Here is a 26,045-nt window from a genome sequence, read left to right as displayed (position 1 = left end):
GCAAAACATGACAGTTTGGAAATTAACTCAGGAGGATAAACTTGGAAAGGAGATTAAAATAGCCTGGGTGTTTATCAACAGATTGTACACTATTAGCCAAGCAGATTTCCCAAACTCCTAGTTCTCCTAGTGAGAACCCCTGTGGTTGGTGCCTTCCATGTTCTTTCTTTGGAAATAAACAATGAAGAGTTTACACAGGCACATCAAAAGTCAGGCAGGTAAGTAGCTCATAGGGTTATAGGTAACAATCCTACACATTTCAGGGAGAACAAACACCCAGATCGAGACAGCATTGGCAGGTTCTCCAACAGAATTTAATATACTTTCTGCTCCAAGTCTGCACATGTCCAAGTAAATCAGGATGCACTTGAGCTCCACTGGACTCCTTTTTTTTTTTTTTTTTTCTTTTCCCCTTCCTGGCTGTAATAAGCATGCTTGATTGTCAGGCCCTGCTGTTCTTAGGGCCAAATCAAAAATACAATATTAACTTCTTTCAAAGATGCAGCCACCAAAGCAATAGAAGAATGCAAATAAATCAATTCTGCATGCTTAAGCCCATCTCCCTTTCATGCAAGCCTGGTGATAGAGAGGGCTTCTTTTCTCCCGACTCTGCCTTATCATTTTGAGGTATGAAAAATAGATTGTGTCACAGTAATGAAGCACAGGAAAAGGGAGCTTGTTATAAGCTGATTACAGTTTAGATTGAAGGACTGGTTCTCATTAGCTATTTTAGATTGGACAGCATCCTTGAGCTGTAGTAATTACTGAAAGTAATTTTTGAAAGGGAGGGTGGGGCAGCCAGTGCAAGGAGAGACTCAAACAGTTGCATGGGGATTGGAGCAGGGTGGTGGGGGGGAGAGACCTGCAGGCTGCCAGGTCGTTATTACCCCAACGCTAGGGCAAAATGAAGCAGCTGTGCCTGGCGACTTTCTTGTTAGGCTCTCCGGCAATGAGAGCGCTTTGCATGGAGGAATGAATACAGCCTAAGCGGTAAGAGGCCCCATTGAAAGTTCAAGTGGGCAGGGTGACTCCCCGGAGCTATGCCATCAACACACAGAAGCTCAGTTTTCATCCCATAATAAACGTGTTGAAGGCAGGTTTCACTGCTGGTTACAGAAGCAGACTTAAAAAGCAGACGCTAAGTGATGGTCACTTTCTGGCTTCGTGAAGTGAATATAAGAGCTTGACCGTTTCCCTGGTCCAAATAGGATGACGTATGCAACTTCACCAGTCCTGAAGGTATGCTGGGGAAGATCTCTGCATGCATCGCTCCGAGTGCGTGTTATTGATCAAGGATTTTCCTCCGCACGAGACTGGATTTTCGGGAGAGAAAATGTGCCATTTGTTTGCGTTGCTTGTTTCTTCACTTGGGGAGACCCAGAATTTGGAGGTTTGATTTCCAGCTCTAGACCTTCCCCTAACTAGACCTCTTGCCACCCTAAGTTAACCATTTAACCTCTCACTGTGTCTGGGAAATAAAAGGAGCAAATTCAATGTTTCTCATCGTCCCTTAAAACTATTGACTTCTAGGGTTGCAATTATTCTGTCTTTGACCTAATTTATTGAGAACAAGGTAAAGGATACAGAACGAAAAAAAAAAAAAAAAGAAGAAGAAGTATTTTCTTCCAAATCAGGGAATAAATTCTGTGTAAGACCGAGATGAAACTTTCTTACTCCGGAGCACAAGAGATCCGGCCTGCAGTTCGAAGGGAAAATAAGGAGTATTTACCGAGACTCTGATATGTGGGAGAATTTTTATGTACCGATTCCCCAATAACGATGCAACGGGCAGGTGGAGACTGAGCTCTAAAAACGCCATGCCTCATGCCGATGTGACACAGCTCAGAAGCCGAGAGCCACAAAGCGATAGATAAGGCTGCCTCCGCGCATGCGCAAACTGGCCCTGACGCACGGGAACCTCGTCACCGTTGCAGGAGGAGCGGATGTCCACTTTCGTGGACTTCTTTGAGCAACATCCAGAAGCTTTTCTTCTCTAAACACCTCTTAAACTCTCTGAATGTTGCCTGAATTCCCTCCACTAAAGCCCTTCCTTTGGGTTAACAAATGTACCCTCTCTAGAAAGCCCTGATTAAAATACAAATGTGTTACTGGGGAGGGATAAATTCATTAAGCCATTAGTAAAAATTAACAGCCTTTATAAAATTAACAGCCTGGATGTATCTGATTAGCCAGCTGTCATTCAGCAGAAAGCAGATATTAAGGGGAGTATATGAAGCTGAAGTTTCTCCTTTGGAGAGGAGATCCAGAAAAGTCTGGGACTCGGGACACTGCTGCAAGGGGCAGGTCCTGGTGCATGCTCCTGTTAGGGTTCCTGAGCAGCTAGACAGCAGCGGAGGTAAGAGGGACCCCAGGTTGACTTTTGGGGTTGGCAAGGAACACATGGGGAATGAAAGATGAAAAACAGAGAAGGATTTCTGCGGTGGGGGAGGAGGGCTGTGGTGAGGGGGGGATTCACATTCTATCACGGGACTCTTGCTACAGACTGAAAGTAGCGAGATTCAAGGCCTTTGTACACATCATTATTATTAGAGAATTAAAAAAAAATTAGTCTAGCGACTTTCAAATTAAAGTAACTGAAAACTACCCCCACATCCAAACCTTTGAAATAGAGAAGTCCACATCTATTTGTGTTCTGTGCTGGATTGCTATGCAATATATTGTTTGAAGAATGGATTCAGATGTTAAGAAAGAAAGAAAAAAGGAAAAGAGGGAGAGAGGGAGGGAGAAAGATAGGGAGGGAGAGACGGAGGGAGAATAGAGGAGGGAGAGAAGAAAAGACAAGGAGGAGGAGGAAAAGAGAATGGAAATCAATGATCTAATTCAGCAGTTGGCAAACTTTCTCAGCGAAGAGCCAGATAGTAAATATTTTAGCATTCACAGTCCACTAGTCTCTGTAGCAACTACATAATTCTGCATAAACAAATGAATATGGCTGTGTTCCAATAAAACTTTATTTGCAAACCAGGCAGTGGTTGGACACAGATTCACGCTTAAGTTCCCTATGGCTTTATAGCTAAAGAAAATGAGGTCAAAAATAGTTAAGAAATTGCCCAAAGCTACACAGGCCTTCTCCAAAATCAGCATTTTTATCTCAAGATAGACTTACTTGTATTTAAAGTATTAGTTACATATTGAAAGGTGCTCACAGACCCCTGAAAATGGAGGTCTGAGTTCAGGCTATCATTCCAGAATAAGGTCAATTTGAAGTTAAACAATGAAAGTCACCTCACAAGGGCAAGGAGAGAAGTTGAGCCCTCGAGGAAACCACCAAGGAAGAGCAAGGAGGGAGGTCTGCCCTGAGACACATTTGGGGAATACCTAGTTGGCCTTGCCCTAGGAGAAAGGGGAGCCAGTTTGCACGTGCACACACATAGTCATTCATCTCTCACAGAACATGGGTAGAAAGTGACGTCAGCGCTCTTCAAAGCTGCTCAGATTCACGTGGTTGGGAAGTAAAAGCCAGGATTTGGACCAGTTATATTTCATCTTTTGTTGTTGTTCTTGTAAGGAGGGACGCCTGGGTGGCTTCGTCTGTCCACCGTCCAATACTCGATGTTGGCTCAAGTCACAGTCTCAGTGTCCTGAGATGAAACTCCCTGTGGGGTTCTGCACTCAGTGGGGGTCTGCTTAAGATTCCCTCTTCCCCCTTCCCCGGTTCCTCCCCACCTCTTGTAGCCCTCTGTCTAAAAAAAATGGTCGAAAACTCTAAAAACAATTTTACCTGAGGTTTATTATCGTATTTCCCTTTGCATATCATTATATTATCCACCTGATATTTACAGGGAAGAACATCTTTTAAATTAAATTTTTAATTACCTAAGAATTATATATTAGCCCTAACTTTAAAACTTCAAGTGTTCAGCTCCATTCTCGCTCTCTTTTACACACACACACACACACACACAGCGTTTTTCTGCTCTGTGTGACTTTTACTTTCATTCTGTCTTTCTCCTCGCATGCATGAGTGTGCAGTGTGTCCTATAAAATGATCTTCACCTAGACAAAGGCAACAGCCTGCTGACTGGTCTCCCCCCACCCTTGCAGCTCCTTGTTTACCCTATAAGCACAATGATCTTGTGTAAATGCTTCACTGGCTTCCCTTTGCCGTGAGCATAACTTAAGCACAGCTTCTTAGCCCTACTGCCGATGGCTCTCCTTGCACCCCTGGCCTCCTCTTCCCAGTTGTCCTTTGTCTCTGCCCTCTGGTGACACAGGTTTTCAGTACCCCAACTGAGGTTTTCTCCCTTTCTCCCCAAGGCTGTTAAACCCTGTCCCTTGTGGTAAAGCTCTTCACACCTACTGGCTTGCCCACCTCCTCTGGTTCATCTAAATACTATTTATTCTTCAGATCTCAAGACAAAGGAGGTGTCCAGGGCCACTCCCCCTGAATCCCCAGGCTAGGCCACTCCTCGTTGTGATATATCACACAGCAAGCAATAGCACTGCCAAGATTTTAAATTACATATGCATTAGCATGATTATTTATTTTGGGGCCTCCCATGAGACTGAAAGTTCCAGAAAGGCAAAGACCATGTTTGTTTTTCCTAATCCTGAATTCAATACAGGATCTGACATAAAGGAGGCAAACAAAAACCATTTGTTAATTAAATAAATAAAAACCCCTGTGAACTTAACCTCTAAATGCTCACCACTGCTGTTAAAAATCTTTTCACCAAATTCTGAGCCAATTATAAAGTACATTTTAAAATGCATCCTTCCTTCTTAATATCAGGGTGGTTAGTATATAAAAAGAAATCGAACTATGATGATAAGCTTCAGGTAAAAATGCCTTAAAGGCTTCTCTATTATTTTTCATATAGTAACAACAAAAATAAAAAGAAAACATTTAGCTTCTTGACATATTCCCAAGCTACTACAAAAAATTATATTGCCTGAGAGAGTTAACCTTTTTTTTTTTTTTCTTACATGTCACTAGATGTTTCCTGGGAGAATTCAGCCTCCTATGCACAAAAGCACTTTTTCATGGTGTACAGTCTCTCGAGGGATATAAGAATGCACAAAGCCAGAGTCCGAGATTGATCAGAGAACCTCCAATGACGGCTTTCTCCATCAACAGCCCCTAGAGCTGTGGGCCCAATCAGTCACACTCTACCTTTTGCCCTCTAGTTAAGGTAGGTCCTGGAACTGTGCCTTAAATATCTGTGCCTGTTGGAACTTTCTACAGAGATCCCTCAATGGAATTATATTGTTCAGCATTACCCCAACATACAGCTTGAATTTATGAGTTTATGTAGCGTGTCTCGATATGATTAATTTTAGTAACTGCCTTTTCTAAACACCTACACCTGAAACTAAAATACTAAAGACAGGGCATCCTCAAGTCACTCCCCAATGAGCAGATGGGTGCCATCGTGCACAACGATGGACTATATGAAGCAACAGATTGTGCATCTTTGCACAAATCCTCAAATTAGAAATTCCATAGCATCATGAATTTCAAGATGAAGTCTGTTTTCCCGAGGAGAATTTGTGCTGACCCGATGCCAACCTCCAAGCCTCCATCTCTAAGGGACACTTTACAAATAAAAAGCGTTTTACAATCTATTTAATTAGCTACTGCTCAGAACCATGCTAGCAATTCAGATGACTGTTACTTGTATTTTATGATTGCATTAACTTGCTCAAGACATGCCCTGGACAATTTCTTAGTGTCTGATTTCACACTAGTTCGATGGGGCTCAAGACAGTGAGCCAGGGGAGGGACCCATCTGTTAACAATACATCCCACTTCCTCCTAGGACCACAAGGCCCTACCACAGCATTTGCAGTGGGCCAGGCGCCTGCATGCCCCTTAGCATTTGCAAGAGATGGATGCATAAGATCTCTACTCTGACCACCTGCTAATCCTACCAATTAACAAGCAGATGGCAGTCTGAGGGCACCTGTCCAGGTGACTCTGTTCTGGCAAAGGAGGAGACGCACCTAGTCCAGCGGAGAATGAGGAACTTGCTGAAAGGGCTAGAAACCTCAGTTTCAGGGAGTGGTCTCTCCTGGTGCATGACTCAGATGTCCTTGTGTAGGTTTCTCAAGCCGAGAGACAACTGGAGGATCTAGAATGCTTGCCAATACATAAAACGTGGCATTTTTATTCACTAGAATGCTATTCAGAAGTTCAAAGCAATCAATTAAGTTAACATGAGTCATCATGGAAAAATCTTGAAAACAAATTGTTGACTAGAAACACAACTTACAGAACAACATCTATAGCTTGATGCTATTTGTGTAAAAGATACACATAGGCACACACATGACAAACATGATATTTTCTACATATGTAAATATGCATGTGTGAACTATGAAAAAGTGATTTTGGTGCATATCAATTTGAATTCTTTCAGGAAGCCTTTAGGACTATTCTAAGGGAAAAGTGGGTAAATATCTTAGGGAAACTATTTTTTTCCTAGTAATTTGAGAATAAGTCAACTGGCTAAGTTTACCTTTTGTTTGGAACATATATATCCCAATAGATATAAAAACATAACATAATATATATTTACATATATTTATAAAATACCATATTTATATACTACCATATATTATATATACTATGTATATATATACCATACATATATATTTTAAGAGCTAAAAGAATATAGACTAATTGCACCGGAGTTACTGATCTGGGGAAAGAGTTCGAACTGATTGTCAAAGAGGTCACCTGTGGGTGCCTGGGTGGCTCAGTCAGTTAAGCTTCTGCCTTTAGCTCAAGTCATGATCCCAGGGCCCTAGAATCGAGGCCCACGTTGGACTCTCTGCTTAGTGGGGAGTCTGCTTCTCCCTCTCCTTCTGCCTGCCGCTCCCCCTGCTTGTGCTCTCTTTCTTTCTGCAAATAAATAAATAACATCTTTTTTTTTAAAATGTTATCTATATAATTTGTGACCAATGAAATTATAAAAACAAATAGAATAAAATAAAATAGAATAGTAATAGTAGCTAATGTAATAATATTAAGAAGAGGAAGAATAGTATTGATTCTTTATTACAAGCCAGGCACTCTTCCAGTCGTTCTGCATGTTTAAATTCCTTCAATCATCACACAACTCCATGAGATAAACACTATCATCATACCCATTTTGTAGAAGAGGTGATCAAGCCCCAGGGGGTAAGTTTCCTGCCCAAGAGCAGACAAATAGTAAGTGGGAGAGCTACAACTGAGACTCAGGCAGACTGCTTCCAGCCCTGTGTTTAACCACTGTGATCTGAGTGGCCCCTGAAACTCTGATCTGACTCTCCAGATGCCCCTGCCAGCAAACCTGGGAGAGAGACTATCCCATCATCTGAATGAAAGTCGTTGGAGTATGTGCATCTTGACTCTACCTCAGATGACAGATCAGAAGTCATTCATAGAATATTGCTCTCAACTTACTTCCCTGCATGTAGGAAGTCAGAATCAAAGCAAACCCTTGCTAATAAGACAGAGCAATCCCAACTTCCTAACATTCAGGGGGACTAGCCTCTCTTTAAATAACTGATCAAGTCATTAATTATTGAATGTTTTCCAGATTTAAATATATATATAGAGAGAGAGAGAGACAGAGAGAGACAGAGACAGAGAGAGAGTGATAGTCATATGTATGTATATATATATATATATATATATACATACATATGACTATCACTTTCTTTTTTCTTTCAATTCATTTCAAAATTGACTCTGACGATACTGACCTGACTTATTTACATGGTTTTTTTTTTTTCTTTCTCAAGGCAAAGGTTGAAATTATAAGACTCAGAGGCATAAATTTAATTGGTAACTCAAAATGCAGTTTTCTGACTCAAAGATGTAAACAACATAGGATTTCTTTTTTCCTCCTTTCTTGGCTAGGTTTTTCAGTCACTGAGCTGCCAGCCGTGGCAAGCATGCATCTATTTTTCTGACCCTCCCCAAACTGCAAAAACTAACATAACTGGACTCTTAAAAAACAAAAAACAATCAAATAAAAAAGAGAGAGAGAGAATAGGACAAAGATCACAGTAAAGAAGAGATTGTATTAAAGGTTTGGAAGAACAAATCAGATATAGGAAAAGAACCCATGCCAGAGTGCTTGCCCGGCTCAGGACGGGAGTCTTCAACCAGAGGCTTACAACAGGGAGGCCTGGTTGAAAGTCTGCATTGGTTTGGAACTCTGGGACTCTTCTCCTGCTTCTCGGGAATGCCAGCCTCCCCTCCCCCGCCCCGGAGATCCCAGCGATCTAATTATGGAAGAAAGAGAATCTCAGAGGCTCAAGACTCAAGTGCATCAGGCACAGTCAGGGGTTGGGGGGAGGTCGGGTGGAGGGTAGTATACACATCCAAATGGGAGACAAAAATCAAAGTCTCCGACGGATGGTGGGAATCCGGCCCCATCCCCCAGTTCAATATCTCCAGGCAGAAGTTCCTCTGGAAAAATGGAAGTGCCCCTGGACAAAGTTCAAGAACTGGCAAGTGTGGGATAGGCTGGCTTCTGGGTGCAAAGCCAGTCTGCGGCCCGTTGAGCCCGCAGGGGTGCCCAGGCTCCACCCAGGCATAGAGATCTCTCTGTAACCCTTTAGCCTCGCGCTCTGATATGAACAGAAACCAAGGGTCACCAGACATTTGTGAAAAGCCTCTGATCTGACACAGGGGGGCTAAATCAAATAAACAAGTGTATGCACAAAACACAGGGCACTATTGAAGAGCCAGAATGGTGCGGAAAACCAAAGAAAACTGAAAATATACACAAACATCATTCGAGAGAGAAAAGAAAGCGCTGCACCCATAAAACATGAACTACTGAGAAAGGCCAACCCGAGAAGAAGCAACAGTTCTTGCAAGTTAAAAATAAAATAGCCAAGGGGTGCCTGGGTGGCTCAGTCCGAGAAGCATCCGACTCTTGATTTCAGCTCAGGTCAGGATCTCAGAGTTGCGGGGTAGAGCCCCTGCTTGGGATTCTCTCTCTCCCTCTCCCTTTGACCCCACCCCCCGCCACTCACACACATGCCTTCTCACTCTCTTAAAAAAAAAAAAATAGCCAAAAGAAAACGTTTGATTAAAAACTTAGAAGAAATTTTGCAGAAATTTGAGTGAAAGAAAATAAAATAAAAATGATGAGAAAATTATATCAACCCGAGAAGCCTTAATACTGGTGTTCCAGGGACGCCTGGGTGGCTCAGTGGGTTAAAGCCTCTGCTTTCGGCTCAGGTCATGGTCCCAGGGTCCTGGGATTGAGCCCCACATCGGGTTCCCTGCTCAGCGGAAGCCTGATTCCCTTCCTCCCTTTCTGCCTGCCTCTCTGCCTACTTGTGATCTCTGTCTGTCAAATAAATAAAATCTTAAAAAAAAAAAAAGAAAAAAAGACTGGTGTTTCAGAAGGAAAGAAATAAAAATGAACAAATTTTGAAGAAGAAATTGTCAAAGAATTAAAACAAAATTTTCCAGAACCGGACGACATAGGTCTGCAAACACAATGACTGAAAAAGCCCCACACTAAGGCACAGCTCACGAAATTTTGGGAAATTTGAACCAAAGGTTAAACAAAAAAAAAAAAAAAAAGAAAAGAAACTACATACCACATACCACATGCCAAAAATAAAGAATGAAAAAAGGTTCTCAATAATAATATGACAAAGTGAGTTAATATTTATATACTACCTACCTAAAATGCTCATCATATTTGTTAAATATGTAAATAAATAGAGTGAACTCTTGTAGAAAACGGAAGTGATATGTGTGTATCACTGGGGCGGGGGTGGGGTGCAGTGGAGAGAAGCAGGCTCCCGCTGAGCAGAGAGCCCGATGGAGGGCTCCATCCCAGGACCCTGGGATCATGACCTGAGCCGAAGCAGACACTTAAACGACTGAGGCACCCAGGCACCCAGAAGAAATGTGTTGAAGTGGTTTAAACTTATTTTGATGCACAAATGGTAGAGATGTTGAAGAATCTGAAGGTATGTAGCCAGCACAGCCTCTCCCCACATCCCACACTCTCCTGCTTCCCCGACTGTCCCACCATAAGGCCACCATAAGGTCTCAGCCAAACAGGGGCACTATTGAGAGAGCAAGAAGCTGTTGTTAATGATGTCATGATGACAGGATAAATGAAAACTATCCTGGGGCGCCTGGGTGGCTCAGTGGGTTAAAGCCTCTGCGTTCGGCTCAGGTCATGGTTCCAGGGTCCTGGGATCGAGCCCCGCATCGGGTTCCCTGCTCAGCGGGAACCTGCTTCCCTTCCTCCCTTTCTGCCTGCCTCTCTGCCTACTTGTGATCTCTGTCTGTCAAATAAATAAATAAAATCTTTAAAAAAAAAAAAAAAGACTATCCTGAGCAACTAACATAAAAGACTATCCTGAGCAACTAACATGGTGGTCCATCTTAAACTTGTTTTTTCTAAAATCTTGCTCACCTTTGTCAATGGAAAGCCCACCCTTTAGTTCCTCGGGCCCTACAGCTTGGAATCATCTCTGAACAGCCCACCCCCCCCACTGCGGCCCACTTCTAACACACCCCACATCCAATCAGTCAGTTAGTCCTACAGCACTACCTTCAAAACAGACCCCAAGACCCACCATTCCTCACCCTAAGTGGCACCTCACTGCCTCCCTCTGCCCGGCCTCTTCCACCTCTTCTCATTCCAGCCACAGAGACGCTCTTCCCAAATTTAAGTCTCATCTTGGATCTTGCTGGTCCCCCGCTCAAAGCCATCCAAGGCTCGCACCTCCCAGGGCAAAAGCTGAAGGCCACGCACCACCTGTAGCCACGCACACCCGTGTCCTTGCCTCCCGCACAGTCAGCCGCTCACCCCTGCTAGCTCTGCTTCTTGCAATTCTTGTTTCTAGAACACACCGTAAGCACGCCCATCTCAGGGGTTTGTGTGTTGTGTTTTCTTGACCTGAGATCCTCCCCCTCAGATATCCTGCTGAGTCACCCCCTTGCCCAACTGCAGTTTGTGTCTGTGTTTTGATTCCAGCACCGCGCTCTTGTATTGAATGTTTTCCCTGGAACGCGATCGCATCTTAGAGAATTAATCTATTTATTTTGCTCGTTGTGTTCCTTCCCCAGCGAAATGTCGGCTCTGTGGGGACAGAGAATTTTGACGATTTTGCTCACTGCTGGGTACCTGCAACTAGACTGCACCTCATTAAATATTCATTGAATGAATAAAATAAGAATATAAACAATATTATTTAAAATACGAAGCTAATAGTAGAGGACACAGCCAGAGGAGTTGAAGGTGGTGGCTAACGATAAGGAGGAGGAGGGGAGGGCAGGGGATGACTGTTTTTACCATAAGGCATCTAGCATTATATGACTCTTAAAAACCCTTTGTTAGTTTGCTTTTTTAAAGTAAATTAACCTCACGAACAAAGGTGGATTAAGTCCTGGCAGCCTAAACTTCTGGCCTTCGTGTCATCCATGCCAGGGTGTTGTCTTCAATTTCTCACAGGGGCCCGCAGTCTCCCTGCCCCTCCCCTCACCTATAGCCATCACAGGATGCGCACCTTCCCCAGGACCTCACTTAGTGTTTCCACCACCAACGAAGCTCTCTGGACCCAAACGACAAGTTTCCTGGTGCTGTCATAGCAAACCATCACAGCCTGGGTGGCTTTAAAAACAGAAATTAATTTTCTTCAGTCCTCAGGGCTGGAAGCCCGACATGAAAGTTTAAGCAGGGTTGTTTGCTCCTGAGGCTTCTCACCTTGGCTAGTCAGCAGCCATCTTCTTTGGTGTCTTCCCGTGGTCTGGCCTCTGGGCTGGGTCTCCATCGCCTCTTCTTCTTCTTTTTTTTTTTTTTTAAATATTCTATTTATTTATTTGACAGAGAGATCACAAGTAGGCAGAGAGAGAGGAAGGAAAGCAGGCTCCCCGCTGACCAGAGAGCCCGACGTGGGGCTCGATCCCAGGACCCTGGGATCATGACCCGAGTGGAAGGCAGAGGCTTTAATCCACTGAGCCACCCAGGCGCCCCCCCCATCTCCTCTTCTTATAGAGACTCCAGTCATATTGGATGAGGGCCCACCCACCTGGCCCTTCCTTTAATTTTAATAACCTCTTCGAAAGCCCTGTCTCCAAATACTGTCACATCTGGAGATGCTGGGGGTTAGAACTTCAACATATGAAATACCATCTCCATAACACACAGCAACTCATTGAACGCGTCCAAGGTTCACACTGAAGAGGGATAAAGAAGAGAAAAAGTGGGGCATCAAGATTTCCTAAGGATTTCCTTTTTTTTTTTTTCCTTTAAATCAAAAATGCCCTGAACGTACCAGAACCCCTTAAGGAGACAGAGAAAGAATTCACTGCTGCGATTAAGGAAATGCCCCTCCCGTGACCTGGAAACACTCTTTTGTTGAGAACTTCTGATCTAAAGGAGAATAAAGGAAATGTTATCTCTGCAGGATTTCTGACAATATCAAAAAAGAATTTGCATTTACCATGATCACTTTCTTGGTGATGAGGCAGGAACTGGGCTGCAGAGGAGATAAATCTATAATCAATGAAATGTTTCCGTCTGGATGATGCCTCGCTGTGCAGCTTTTATTATTTTTAATTTTTGTAACTAACCGCTGGCCTGGTGAACAGCAGGTCTTCAAAATAAAATTTCACAAGGGCCTAGGCATTTAATTTTCTCCCCACCCTTTTGTTAAGGCTGAATCTTCCCCTCAGGCCATTTGGTTAGGTGTAGAACCAGGGAAAGCCGGGGAGGAGGCATCCCCATGCAGAACAGAGAACATGGACAGACCTAGGGGTGGAAAATAATGAAAATCAAACTTGGCCCCCAAAAAAAGGCTTTTCAGTATATTGAAAAGAGGATTGAATCCACCATGGACCAAGAAATCCCCTCATCAAATCCAATCTTGATTTTTACCTATGAACTGATTAGTCCCACCTGTCACTCAGCCGCTTTATCTCTCAGGTTCAGAGTAAGAGCAATTTTGCTGTGGTTTGTCAATTTGGTGTCAGTCCACCGAGACCAGAATAGTGTTCAAGGCGGTAAGAATGAAAAAGAGAGCCACTTAAATGCATTTGATATTGCTATTAGGAGATATTTAAATCACATTTTAAAAGCCTCAACATTTTCAAGAAATTCTAGGTTACTTTACAGCAACAATGCAGAGATAATTATGAAGTCCCAGCACTGACACCTGATAACACTTTTAGTTTTAGACAACTCAAATATGGTAAAGCTTGATTCAAAAATATAGGTAATTTAAAGAATCTAGAGCCAAAATAGTAATGTATCTTTGTAGTCCTTAAGTATCCTGAGAGTGAAGCAGATTTAGAAAGATTCTGGCTGAGCAAATAAGTCACTTTGGAAAAAAAAAATAAAATATTGGTTTTATGTTTTTCATTAGTATTGTACTTCTGAAAATACTCTTTCGCCGCTCACTCACATTTTATCATAATATTTTTCTCTTGTTTATTCTGCTGATACTGATTATCTTGATTTATGAACACAGCTAGAGAAGTTGGACAAGCCAAATACCTTTCCATATTAAAGACACTAAATGTGTAAAACCACTGGGTGAGGAAAACAAATTTTCTCAACCAAAGCACTGATTATAGTTTTGGTTTCATGAAACAGTAAGGAATATATGACCTCCCAGTTATCCTCTGCTGATGAGATATAATCAACATTGTTTTTGTTTTGTTTTGTTTGTTTCCAGCAGAGCATTTATAAATGACCACCCTCTTTAAAATAAGTTATTATAAAATGAGAAATATTTATAGAACATTCCATTAGGAGGAAAAGTCATACCCATAACATTAAAGTTTGTTTTTCCATACATTGCATCGGCCTATCTCAAGCCCAATCTCTTCCTTATGTTTTTCAGATACGGTGTGCATGTCACACTTGGGTCTCCACATAATGCTCCCACTAATTCCATTTGTCAATGAAATAGAAAGTAGTCATCCAAAAATACTATCACTTGCTATTCACTACTTTAACTGAATATTCAGGCTCAAATTTAGAAAAGCCTATTTTATTTATATGAATACTCCTCCTTGGAAATTTCATTCCAAGGAAGAGATGCATCTTATTTTAATTTGAAGACGTGTAAAATGATTCAATATTAATCACTAACATTGAAGCGATCACTATATGCCAAACACGCTGCATTTGTTGTACCTACGAGACTTTATTGTAGCCCCATTTTACAGCTGAGAATCTGAGTATAAACATTAAGAATGCTTTGGCTAAAAATACGCAGAAACTTGACTAATCTGGCTGACCAAATATATTTGATTTTTCTTCACAAAAATAGCAATGAGACTATAATGTAGTCTAGAGCTGGAGCGCTGGCTCGATAGTGTCCTACGGAACCTGGTATCTTTCCATCACAGCATCCTCAGCGTGTTGGAATATCGCTGCAGACTTATTTACGTGATGGCAGTTGCAGGACTTGGCATCACGGTTTCTGTATTAGTCAAGACTGTTCAGGAAAACAGAAGACTGTAGGTATTTTAAACTGCGAAGGGGTTTCAGTGAAGGGAATTAAGCATTTATGGAGTTGTCAGGAAGACCGTCAGGAAGCGTGGAGGTCTGTGTGGTTCACTGCTGGCTCTGAGTTTGCAGCCCGCCGAGGGGTTAGGAAGCTGTAGGAACCCAGGGAGTAACTGATCATGATTACAAGGCTCAGCATCAAAGCAGGTGATTTGAGTGAAAACAACCAAAAGTCTGTGTTCTACCAGAGTGCATGTATCTGCTTGCTGCTATCAAAGGACCGATAAAATGGCTTCTGCTTCTCTTCTGCTTTCCAAATCTCCTGTAAGTACTGACTCCACGCAGCAATTCTGATGTCAGGAATTCTGAGAGGTAGATCCCAGGCCTCCAGGCGCTGCAGTGTAGGAAGGGCATGGAAGGAAGAAAGAGTATTGAGGGGCCCATCCAGCCCAAGGTTCTGAGGAGCATGAAGGGCAAAGAGAAACCACCAAGACCTCTATCCCTTTTACCAGCAAAGCAAAAGCTTCTGCTTATGTTTCATTGTCCAGGACTGGGTCACCTTATGCCCTTTGGCTGCAAGGGAAGCTGGGAGAAAATGCATTTAGCTTTTCTCAATCTGTGGTAGAAGCAAGAAAGAACCTCATGAACAACATTGCAAGATAGATGGTAGATTGATATGATATACATATGATTTTTCAATCAGAAAAGGAAGCAAAAAAAAAAAAATATATATATATATATATATATATATAAATGTCAGGAGAGGGGGTCCACTATGGACACAGTAGCATGTGAAGGAAATCCTCGATATCATAAATAATCAGAAAATTGTGACTATAAACTCAGATATGTTGTAATGAGTATATAAACTGGCATAGCTCTTTTAGGTGATGATCTCACAGGACTTGGTTAAATTAAGCATAGATTTCCCTTTTGACCCAGAAATTCTGCTCCCAGGTATATATTCCAAGGAAATTGTCAAGCAGGTTTACAAGTATAACAGGTATAAATATGGTCATTATAACTCTATTAATAATAGAGGACACTCGGGGCACATGGGTGGCTCAGTCAGTTAAACCTCTGCCTTCAGCTCAGGTCATGAACCCAAAGTCCTGGGATCAAGCCCCATGTCAGGCTCTCTGCTTATCAAGGTGTCTGCTTCTCCCTCTGCCTCTCACCCCTCAGCTTGTGCGCGCTCTCTCTCTCTCAAATAGATAAATAAAGTCTTTAAAAAATAATAATAATAGAGGACACTGGAGGCCTCCAATGCGGTGGAGGGACAAAAGAGCAAATTAGGAAGCAGTTAGCAGTAACATGGATCAGTCCATGAAATACAGCGTAAAGTGAAAAAGCTGTGAAGCAGAATTTCTGTGAAACAGAGCAAGATCCATAATCCAATGCCACTTGTAAAAATTAAAATAACACAATACATATTTGATGATAACACATTAAGATGAGCGTCTATGGTGAGAAAAATAAGAAAGGAAATGGAAATGATAAATGAATGAATGAATTAATTAATTAATTAAAGGAAAAGGTCTTGCTTAGACCAAAGATAATAATGTGCCATGAACTGAGGTCAATATGGTTGATTTAACCCTAGGAAAATAAGACTAATGAAAAAGACCAAAAAGTAAACTCATTTAGAAAAATACAGTGTGTGTGTATGTATGTGTGTGTATGGGGGTGTGTGTGTGTGTGTGTGTGTATGTGTTACAAATTCTCTCATAGCAATGTGTCACCAAAAGGTTCTAATGCTGCATAGGTTGTGAAGTCTTATCTATAAACAAACGTACCTTGGTTAATAGAACTCCTTTCAAAGATGAGCCCCATTCCCAATGGTATTCCAATAAACATGGGAAATCAGTTGCAATCCACCATGGAGTAGCTCCAAGGTCTGTTGGAGATAGATTAACACAATGAAAGGCCAATGGACCAGGAGCTGGAAGACCCAAACACTCTGTGGGCAACATCCTCCTTTTTATTGGAAATAATTAAATGGTTCTTCTCTCTCTCTCTCTCTCTCTCTCTCTTTTTAAGTGGTTCTTCTTATGAGGTTACAAGTGGAGTATTCAAAACTCTAAGGAGCAGACATCAATCACAAGGAATTTTTTTACAAAGCTTTTTTTAAAAAAATTTTATTTATTTTTAGTGTTCCAGAATTCATTTTTTATGCACCACACCCAGTGCTCCATGCAATACGTGCCCTCCATAATACCCACCACCAGCTTTTTTTAATACTTTGAGAGGAGTTCAGGGCACCTGGGTGGCTCAGTTGGTTAAGTGTCTGACTCTTGATTTTGGTTCAGGTTATGATCTCTCAGGATTGTGAGATCAAGCCCGGTATAGGGTTCTGCACTGCTTAAGATTTTCTCTCTCCCTTTGCCCTTCCCTTTCTAAAAAGAAAAAAAAAAAATTTTCAGAGGATGTATTTAGAAATAATGAGATATTATCTACATAGTTTTCCCAGCTCTCTGTCTGTGATGATTCTTTTTGTTTCAAAAGATTAGACAGCGAAGTTCTCCCTTGCCCTCAATTAGCAGGGGAAGAAAGAGAAACATCTCCAGTTCTGTGGACCAGCCTGTTCACCACTTTTCCTGGGGGTCAGTGGAAATGGACTCTTTTATTCCTGAGGTTATTAACACTGATGACATCCAAGAATAATTTTTTTCTCAGTTTATATGTTGAAAGGTGGGTGTCCTGTCTTCTCAAACAGAAATATTCAATGAAACCAGCATGCATAATTTATCATGACATAGGACAAGATAGAAACATTCTGCTGAACATCCCCTGCCTTTATCTCCCCTGACTTCTTGATACTCCAGGGTATCCCTAAAGAATCAGAGGCCAATCCCAGTGATGCATTTTCCTGGTTGCAATTTATCAAGCTCATCTCTTTCCCAGATGATGGAATGATTGCTACGTGACAAAGAGATAGCAGGAGAAAGATTTCCAAGGATTTCCTAACAAATCCTTAAAACCCAGGCCTTGTGCAGCTTTGGACAAGCCACTTAACATCCTCAAATGTCCATTCACTCTAAAAAAAGGTTGAAATATTTCTAAGCCCAAAGAACCACTGTGAGACTTAACCAAAGGACTTAAGAGGGACAGTCCAGCAGACGACAGTATTTGTGACTCCTGGAGCACTCATTTCTGAGCCACATCCAGCCTTCACTTTCCCAAGTCAGACTAGTGGTCAGACTAGTGTGGAAAATCTATTTCCTTGGAAAAAGAGGACATAAATCCACCCACATGCAATGATTATAACATATGTATTTTCCAGCTTCCTTTTGAATAGAGAAACCCACAACCGGTCTCCTCTTCATATCACATTGAAGCCATGTTATAGGTCAATATCATATACAGAAATGAAGTCACATATGCTTTCTCATCTTCTGTACCTTAAAATTAATCTAAAATTGCACCTCACTCTTACATCCTTTTCTTTACTAAATATTCCTGTCAGTATGACTGAAAAGTTGTATACACACACAGAAATCAAAAGATATGTTGTATTCTGGGACTACTGGGTGGCTCAGTCAGTAAAGCATCTGCTTTCAGCTCAAGTCATGATCTGAGGGTCCTGGGATCAAGTCCCATGTTGGGCTCCCTGCTCAGCAGGGTGTCTGCTTCTGCCTCTCCCTCTACCCCTCATCCCCACTCATGCTCTCTCTCTCTCTCAAATAAGCAAATAAAATTTTTAAAAAAGATATGCTGTATTTTATGACCAGTTTCAAAGTAATTGAGAGTAATTTTGACTCTTCAGGATATTTGCCCTGTGTATTGCAATCAGAACCTAACTCTTAAAAGAAGTTAACTTCACTAAACCTTCAGTAGTCATGAGAGTGAACTCTGAGTCTGATGGCCTGGGTTAGAATCATCCTTCCACACACACTGTGTACTCTAAGGCAAATTATTTAATCCCTCGGAGCCTCAGCCCATCATATGAACACAGTGCCTGGCAACTTACAAACACTCAGTAAATAGTAGTTGCTACCGTTACTACTGCTACTACTACTATCATGACTGTCCTTGTGTTACTGCCCGCTAATACCTAGCAATACTGAAATCACTCCAAACATACTCTTGCAATCTCTAATCGTGTCTCCCCAGAATTGTGCTGCTTTTCCATTCCAGTTTGTCATCAGTAGCTCTTTTTCCCAAGTTCGATCAGTATGAGAAATTTTAAAATCAAAAGAATTGTTCTTTAAATACTCTGGCCTGTGCATTGAATTGGAAGACATTGCTGTCACTTCAGAAGGGAATAACAAAGAGTAAGAGCCTCCCATGTCCTCATTTTCACTTTGATGTGCCACAAATAAAAAATGAGCTGACGCTCTTAAAATATGAAGACACCATATTGTTGTCACTCTGCATCCTGGCACATCTGATCCCCCTCATGCTGCTCAGGCTGTGGAAACCTTTGAAGTTAGAAAATACCGTTGCCTGATCTCCCAGCACTGATAATTAAGACATAGTGTGGCAAATCAAAAGAGACATGCCACCTAGTATCTACATTCCCTTCCCAAGGGGGAGAGGGAGGGGAAAAGAAGAAGAAGAAGGAGGAAAGCTGGCTTAGAGTTGTGATTCATAAATCAATTGGTTCTGCCTTTCGGTAGGAAAAGACCAGCAACTTCTATATTACAACTCAATCCCATCTTGCATCCCCAAATCAATTTTTCTTTCCTTTTTTTCCTATGGTTTATGATCTTTGAGTTTTTTTTTCTTAAGACCAATTTTTCTTCGAAGAAGGGAGAGGAATGCCATCCCTTAAAAAAAAAAAAAAAAAGTCTTATCATTTGTCTTCCCATGGGGGAAAATGGATGCATTTTTATGTCGTTCTTCTTTGTCATAAGCAATTGCTGTTGTGTCATAAATTTAAAACAGGTTGTACTTCTGAAGCACCGTTCAAATCTGAGCAGGGGACATGTGGGATATAAAGGTTTATTAGTATAAATGGATAAATAATGAATGTTGAGTCCCAGGAACCTTGTGTTCCAGCTAGTTGGCTCCAATAACATGTCATAATATATTTAAAAAAATTCAACTAAGCAATATCTTCACAAAGATAAATTGATCTAAACTCTAATTGGAAAGGCATAGAAAGCATATTGCCATGTTCATTTCTTTACAATAAATAATTTGGGTCTACAAATTCAACTGCGATTTATTTGTAAGTATATCATACTCATCAAAACGGGTGACAGACTTTTTTGAAAACTCACTGTTGAATATATTCAGAATTAAAACCTGTTAACTCCATGGAAGAGCTGCCTGAACATTATCTTAAGTGATATTTCCCTGTTGTTCTCCTTCTGGTCTCCGACCTTTCTCTTTCTACCGCAATGTCATTTAAATGGAAAGATTCACCACAAATTGCACAGTACTACAAAAAAGACTCAGAGTGATCTTTAAAGTCAAAGGAAAATCTAACTTGACAAATAAAATTAAATCCTGCCTCCCATTTTCCAAAGAAATTTTTAGAGAATGTCAAAGTAACTGTTTTCAAATCTCAGATTATTCAGATCATGAAACTATCGACTCATTGTTAAAATCATAAAAAGAAATAAATTTTAGGGGTACCTGGGTGGCTCAGTGGGTTAAAGCCTCTGCCTTCGGCTCGGGTCATGATCCCGGGTTCCTGGGATCAAGCCCCGCATCGGGCTCTCTGCTTGGCGGGAGGCCTGCTTCCCACTGCCCTCTGCTTTGCCTCTCTGCCTACTGGAGATTTCTGTCTGTCAAATATATAAATAAATAAAATCTTTTAAAAAAAAGAAATAAATTTTAAAAATAAGTATTAGGTATTCATTGGGTAAGATTAAAAAATGATCTAATCATTTTCCTAATTTCTTTGTGCAAGGTCTAGGATTAGCAAAAGGGAAAGAACTCCTACAACACAAAATGTGAAATCCTTTAGAGTCCCAAGATGCTATTTTGAGCAAGGAAAAGGAAGAATGGGTGGATAGGACCAGAGGGAGGAAAGGGAAGCAATGTAGGAATTAATAAACTCCCAGGGGTCAGCATATGCAGACAAAAGCAGTGAGGTAACATGTGGTCTGACCAGTTTGTGTGTCATGTAATACTTGACTATGTTTAATCATGAAAGGGAGACGATTGAAGAACCCCAGACTTTAAATGGATTCCAGACCTTCATTCATGTTAGTAAAGGTGGGAATGTCAGAGACATTCTAGGCTCTAGGGACACCTTAACCTGGAGAGGTCAGACGTTCATAGTGGGCATGGACCTCCTACAACATGGAGGTTGCTAGAGTGACTTAAAGACCAGGCCATGTGTGGAAGCTACATTTATCGTCACTGCTGCCACTGTTTTTCACTTAAGGTTGGTACAGTCTCTTACAGCTTATCATTTATAAGTACACATGGATGTGTGATTATAATCTCCTTAGATCTTCCTAAAAGTCTCCAAGGATGGGGTTGTTAATTATCAACCCCGTTAGAAGTGATGTGAGGACCTGAGTGTTTAAGGATATGCCAGAGATGACACAAGCCCCAGGGGCAGACCTTGGAATGGATCCCAGTCCTCTGGTGTCCATTTCCATCTTGTCAGACCGATTGCACACTCTTGGAAAAAACACCACTCATGAGAGAAGCCATGAGAGAAGAAAAACTTGGGTGGACAGAAGGAAGCAGGAGAAATTAGGAAGGGGAAATGGTATAACTTCTTCAACAATATTAGAGCCTTCGGTCTGGGCTAGGCAGTTTTCAGCTTATTATAAACTCTGACGCACTGGTGCTCATAACAACCACGTAATGTAGGTGGTACTAATAATTGCATTTTAAAGATGTAAAAACTGAGGCTCAAACAGATTAAACAACCTGCCTCAGGAAAGGATTAAATGAAGCAATATTAAGTATATTTGGTATAGCCCTCGGAAAAATGGTGTTTAAAAGAACATAAGAACAGTCAACTGCGTGGAGAAGATAGTTGTCAGATTTATCTGACTTAACCAAAGAACACGTATTATGGTGCCACAGGATAGGCTGGAAGTTGAACACAGTACAATGAGGGATGCTAAAAAGCACTGGTCACCTGCGAGGTTTCCTAGCTGGGTTAGCCTCCCCCTGTGTTTTTTTCTACACAGACTTTGGCCTTCTGTTGAGCTTGGCACAGTCCGTACCAAAATCAGATGGCCTCCGCACACTTTTTCCTTTTAATTCCCAGCTCCTCCTTACTTTAATCCAAATCTAGAACTAGTTTTCCCAGGGCTTTGAGATAATTTCACAGTTCAAACTTTAACCAAGTCACCGGCCTCTGAAAACACAAAGATGAAGAGACTACATACAGCCTCTTGCCTTAAGGAGTAGAACCCCTAGAAAATGATGACAGACTTATAAACCAGTTATCACCACGGACACAAGAGCAAAAAATGAAAGTCTGCCCAAGGAGCAGAAGGAGCACATCAGAGGAATGTTACTTTTGTCTTGGGCAGATTTCCCCAAGGAGGTGAACAGAAAACTTGGAAGGGAAAGGAGATGGGTGTGGAACTGAGTGTCTTGCAGAGTGTGGTGTGTTTAGGGAAACATGCATGGCTTGTTATTGTTCGAAAATAAGTTTGAGTGGGAGGCATGAAAAAACAGGAAGACTGAGGGGGTGGGAGGAGGCTGAGCAGGTGTCTGTCATGAAGGCTGTGTGCACCACGTGAAGCCTCAGAGGAAAAGAGAAATCATTAAGGAGATCAGATCTGTAGTTTAGAATATAACTCTCATAAAAGCAAAATTTAAAAGTCCGAGGAAGAACACATGAGATGTAGAAGTCTGCTTCCAGGTGAGAACTATCCACAATCTGATCTAAGATAGTGTTAGTAGGGGATAGGGAAAAATAGAAGATAGGTTTGTAACTGATACAGGAAGATAAATTAAAAGGAATAAGGGAGAAATGAAGATTCCTGGCATGAAGATTTGGTTAGTGGGGCCACTGAAGCAGATGGCAGATATAGGAGGGAGAGGAGGTTTGGGGATGAAGGGGACGTGACAGTAAGACTTTTGGCCAGGCTGTGTTTCCAGTGCCTGTGGGGTATCCAAGGAAGATAGCTAATGGATGGTGGAAAATACAAGCACATAATAGCATTCAAAATAAGTTTCTCTTTACACATTATGCCCCCTGAGATGACAGTTGTTTTGGATGTATTCATCCTACTGAAATACACCAGACTCTGGAGATTCTTTTCCATGTATATCACTGCTCATTCCACCACATCCCTTTGGGATGAATTTAGCTTCTGAATGAATGCAGCCAATGGCAAGATTTCGGAAGATGGAAGCAAAGAGAAGTTGGATGAAGCATTTTCTTGCTCACTCCCTGCAGTGTTATTTTAGGCTGGTATCCTTAACTCAATGCCACAGTTCCTGGTAGGTGACTCCTCCCCAACCTCATGCCCTTTCTCTGTTCCCGTCTCTGTCTATCTCTGTCTCTCTCTATGTCTCTTGTTTCCTTAGACCTAGTGGTGGTAACCTCATTTCTACCCCTTGGGTAACATGACTACTTCCCTGGGCCTTCTCTACACCATGATCACACCATTATAAAAATACCCTTAATTAAACTCTTTTCAAAGACATCACTTGAAGGCACTACCTTTTTCTTGCCAAACTGACAGATAAACTTGGCTTTAAGGTATCATGCCCTCCTGGTTTCCCTCTGACATCACTATCCACTCCATCTTACTGTCCTTCATTGGTTTCATCCAGCATTTGGGTTCACAACATTTAAACTTTAGAGTGCCCCAGGACTCACTTCTCAGGCTTGTTCTTTTTTCTGTGCATCTTCCATGCCCGGATGATCTCATTCAGATGTTAAATACCATCTATGTGGTAACCATCAAATATGTATCCAGCCCTAACTTTTCCCATTAAATTCCAAACTCAACAATCCACTTGCAAGTCTAATAAGCAAATCAAACTTAATTTGTCCAAATCATATCCTCCCTCTCCCACCCCCCACCAAAACCCCTTCTACTGTGGTCATTCTCATCTCCACAGTGGCACCACCACTGATACAATTACTTAAGACCAAATCCTAGGAGTCTCCTTGGACTCCTGCTTGCTGCCTACCCTGCAAACAATCCAATAGCAAGTACTGTCAACTCTCCCTTCTTAGCTTATACCCTGAAACCAGCAGTTTCTCAGTCCTGCAGCACTAGTGTCCTAGCCGATGCCACCTTTGTCCCTCCCCTAACTACCTACTGATCTCCTGTCTGGGGTCTCTGCCTCCATTCTCACTGCTATGGAGGCCAGAGTGGATCTACTTAATGAGGAAATCAGAGCACCATCACTCATCCACATACTTTCAAAGACTTCCTTTTACAAATCAGATGAAACCCAGACATTTTCCTGTGACACCAGAGCTCTCTGTCTTCTGACCTTTGTCTTGCTCTCCAAAGACCTATTCTTGGTCAGCCGCTCTGACCATCTTACTACCTAATGCAGTAGCCATTAGACAGGTGCCAATTGAGCACCTGAAATGGGCTAGGGAGACTGAATCTGTTTTATTTAGTTTTCCTAAGCTTAAATTTAAACTTAAACTTAAAAACAGGTGCAAATGTAATTATCAGAAAAACACTTAAGTGTGTTTGGATAGCATGGATACATGAACCTATTTTATCAATTATGCATTTTCTGAAATCAGAACGCAGATCCATTATTTCCAATAAAAATTTAGCCTCTGAGTTGAGACCCACTTTAAGTAGAAAATACCCACCAGATTTTGAAAAAATTATATGAAGAGAAGAATGCAAACTGTTACATTCATAATTTTTTCCATTAATTGCATGTTTAAATATAAAATCTATAACTAAAACCAACTTCATTTCCCTTTTACTTTTTAATTTTATGTTTATTTTTTATCGAGGTTATTAGAACATTTTGAATTACATATGTGGCTCTCATTGTGTTTCTATGGGCAGCACTGCTCTAAGATACCAAACTCGGCTCTGCCTCCAGGGTCTTTATATTTGGTACCCCCTCTGTCTAGAAATGCTCTTCCCAACTCCCAACACTGCATGGCTCATCCTCATTCATTTGCCATTTTTCTTCAGATCTCTGCTCCAATATCAACTGCTCAAACAGCCTTTTTTTTTATCACACTAGCTAAAATAGCCTTCATACCATCTCTTGTACCCTGCTTTACTTTGTCTGCAGAGCGCTCACACTACTTCTATCTGCTCATCCTGAGTCCCATACTGGAAAGTAAGCCTCATAAGGACAGATACTTCTTTCTTCTTTAGTGTTCTAGTCTCAGAACCTAGAAAAAAAAAGTATTCGTGGGCACTCAGTTTTGATGAAGAATGAACAAATGAATCAATGAAGCCACTGACATAACTGTGGCATAGCATGAACAATTTCTTTGTGTATACGCTATAATACTTACCTAAATTCAACCTTGTAACATCTTCACTGTGCTGGAATTCAAGTGAGCATGAAATATTTATCTCACGAGAATTTAAGACCCCAAGAATCTGATATAAACGGGACAATTGCTCAGGGCCAGCAACAGAAGACCTCACGTAATGGCAGAACAGGTGTGAGTGACACAGGCCGCTCTCTACATATCCCTTTTACAGATACAGCCAAGAGCCACAATCCTGTACCTAACACCAATGAATCATTCATATTTAAGAATGCTATTTTTTCATTTATTCTCTTTCAAGACAGAGATTTCAAAGGTGTATGAAAGTTTTCAAAAGGGAAAATAATATGTGAAAGATATGAACTTGAAGCCTTCTAAAATGTCTTTTCTTGAGATGCCTTAAAAATATACTTAACTGTTTTGCAAACAGCCATGATTCCAAGCACACATTACTGCTTCAGTTTTAAAGAGTCAGGAGCAGATAATTCTGAGAAGGAAGGAAATTAGAGTAACGTAAATATACTCTAGGCTATCTCCAATATAAAATATATAGAAGTCTTATCATTTGCAGGCTGGACTGTGAATTTTTTACTTAGATTTTCAACATAAATATCACTTCAGGTACTAGGACAATCTTCTTTCTCCAAATGTGAAGCCATATATATATTTAGCATGGAAGCCAGGAAATTTAAAATTTTCCTCTCAAATAGCATCAATTTGCACATTGTAAACAATAAAGACTGAGCTAACAATAGTATTCTCCTAAATGTCAAAAAACATGCTTTCACTCATAGTTTAGCAATTTCAGTTGAAGGTAAGGTGAATGCATCAATGTAGAGAAGTGGAAATAAGATGCATTTTTATCTTGCCTTCCAGAAGGTGCATAACTTTCTGTAATTGCAACATTATCATCCTTGATAACTACTAAGATTTTTTTGAGATTTTATTTTTAAGTAATCTCTACACCTAATGTGGAGCTCAAACTTACAATGCCAAGATCAAGAGTTGCACATTCTACCAAATGAGCCAGCCGGGTGCCCCGATTATTAAACATTTTAGGCAGACCCTGGCAATGAATCTTCAGTGACAGGAAGGAAAGGGACAGGGTGTGGGATGGGTTGGAAGGTATTTCTCTAGAAGGTCACAAAAGTGAGAATGTGCATGAGGACAGCTTCCAGCCTAGCTGATGGCTGGAGTCTAAAACCATTTCTGAATGCCTATTGCTTTCCTCATTG

Source organism: Lontra canadensis, unplaced genomic scaffold, assembly GCF_010015895.1.
Source record: "Lontra canadensis isolate GAN:19392208 unplaced genomic scaffold, GSC_riverotter_1.0 scaffold13, whole genome shotgun sequence".
NCBI lineage: Eukaryota > Metazoa > Chordata > Mammalia > Carnivora > Mustelidae > Lontra > Lontra canadensis.
The sequence above is the reverse complement of the archived record's forward strand: the minus strand, read 5'-3'. Positions refer to the sequence as shown.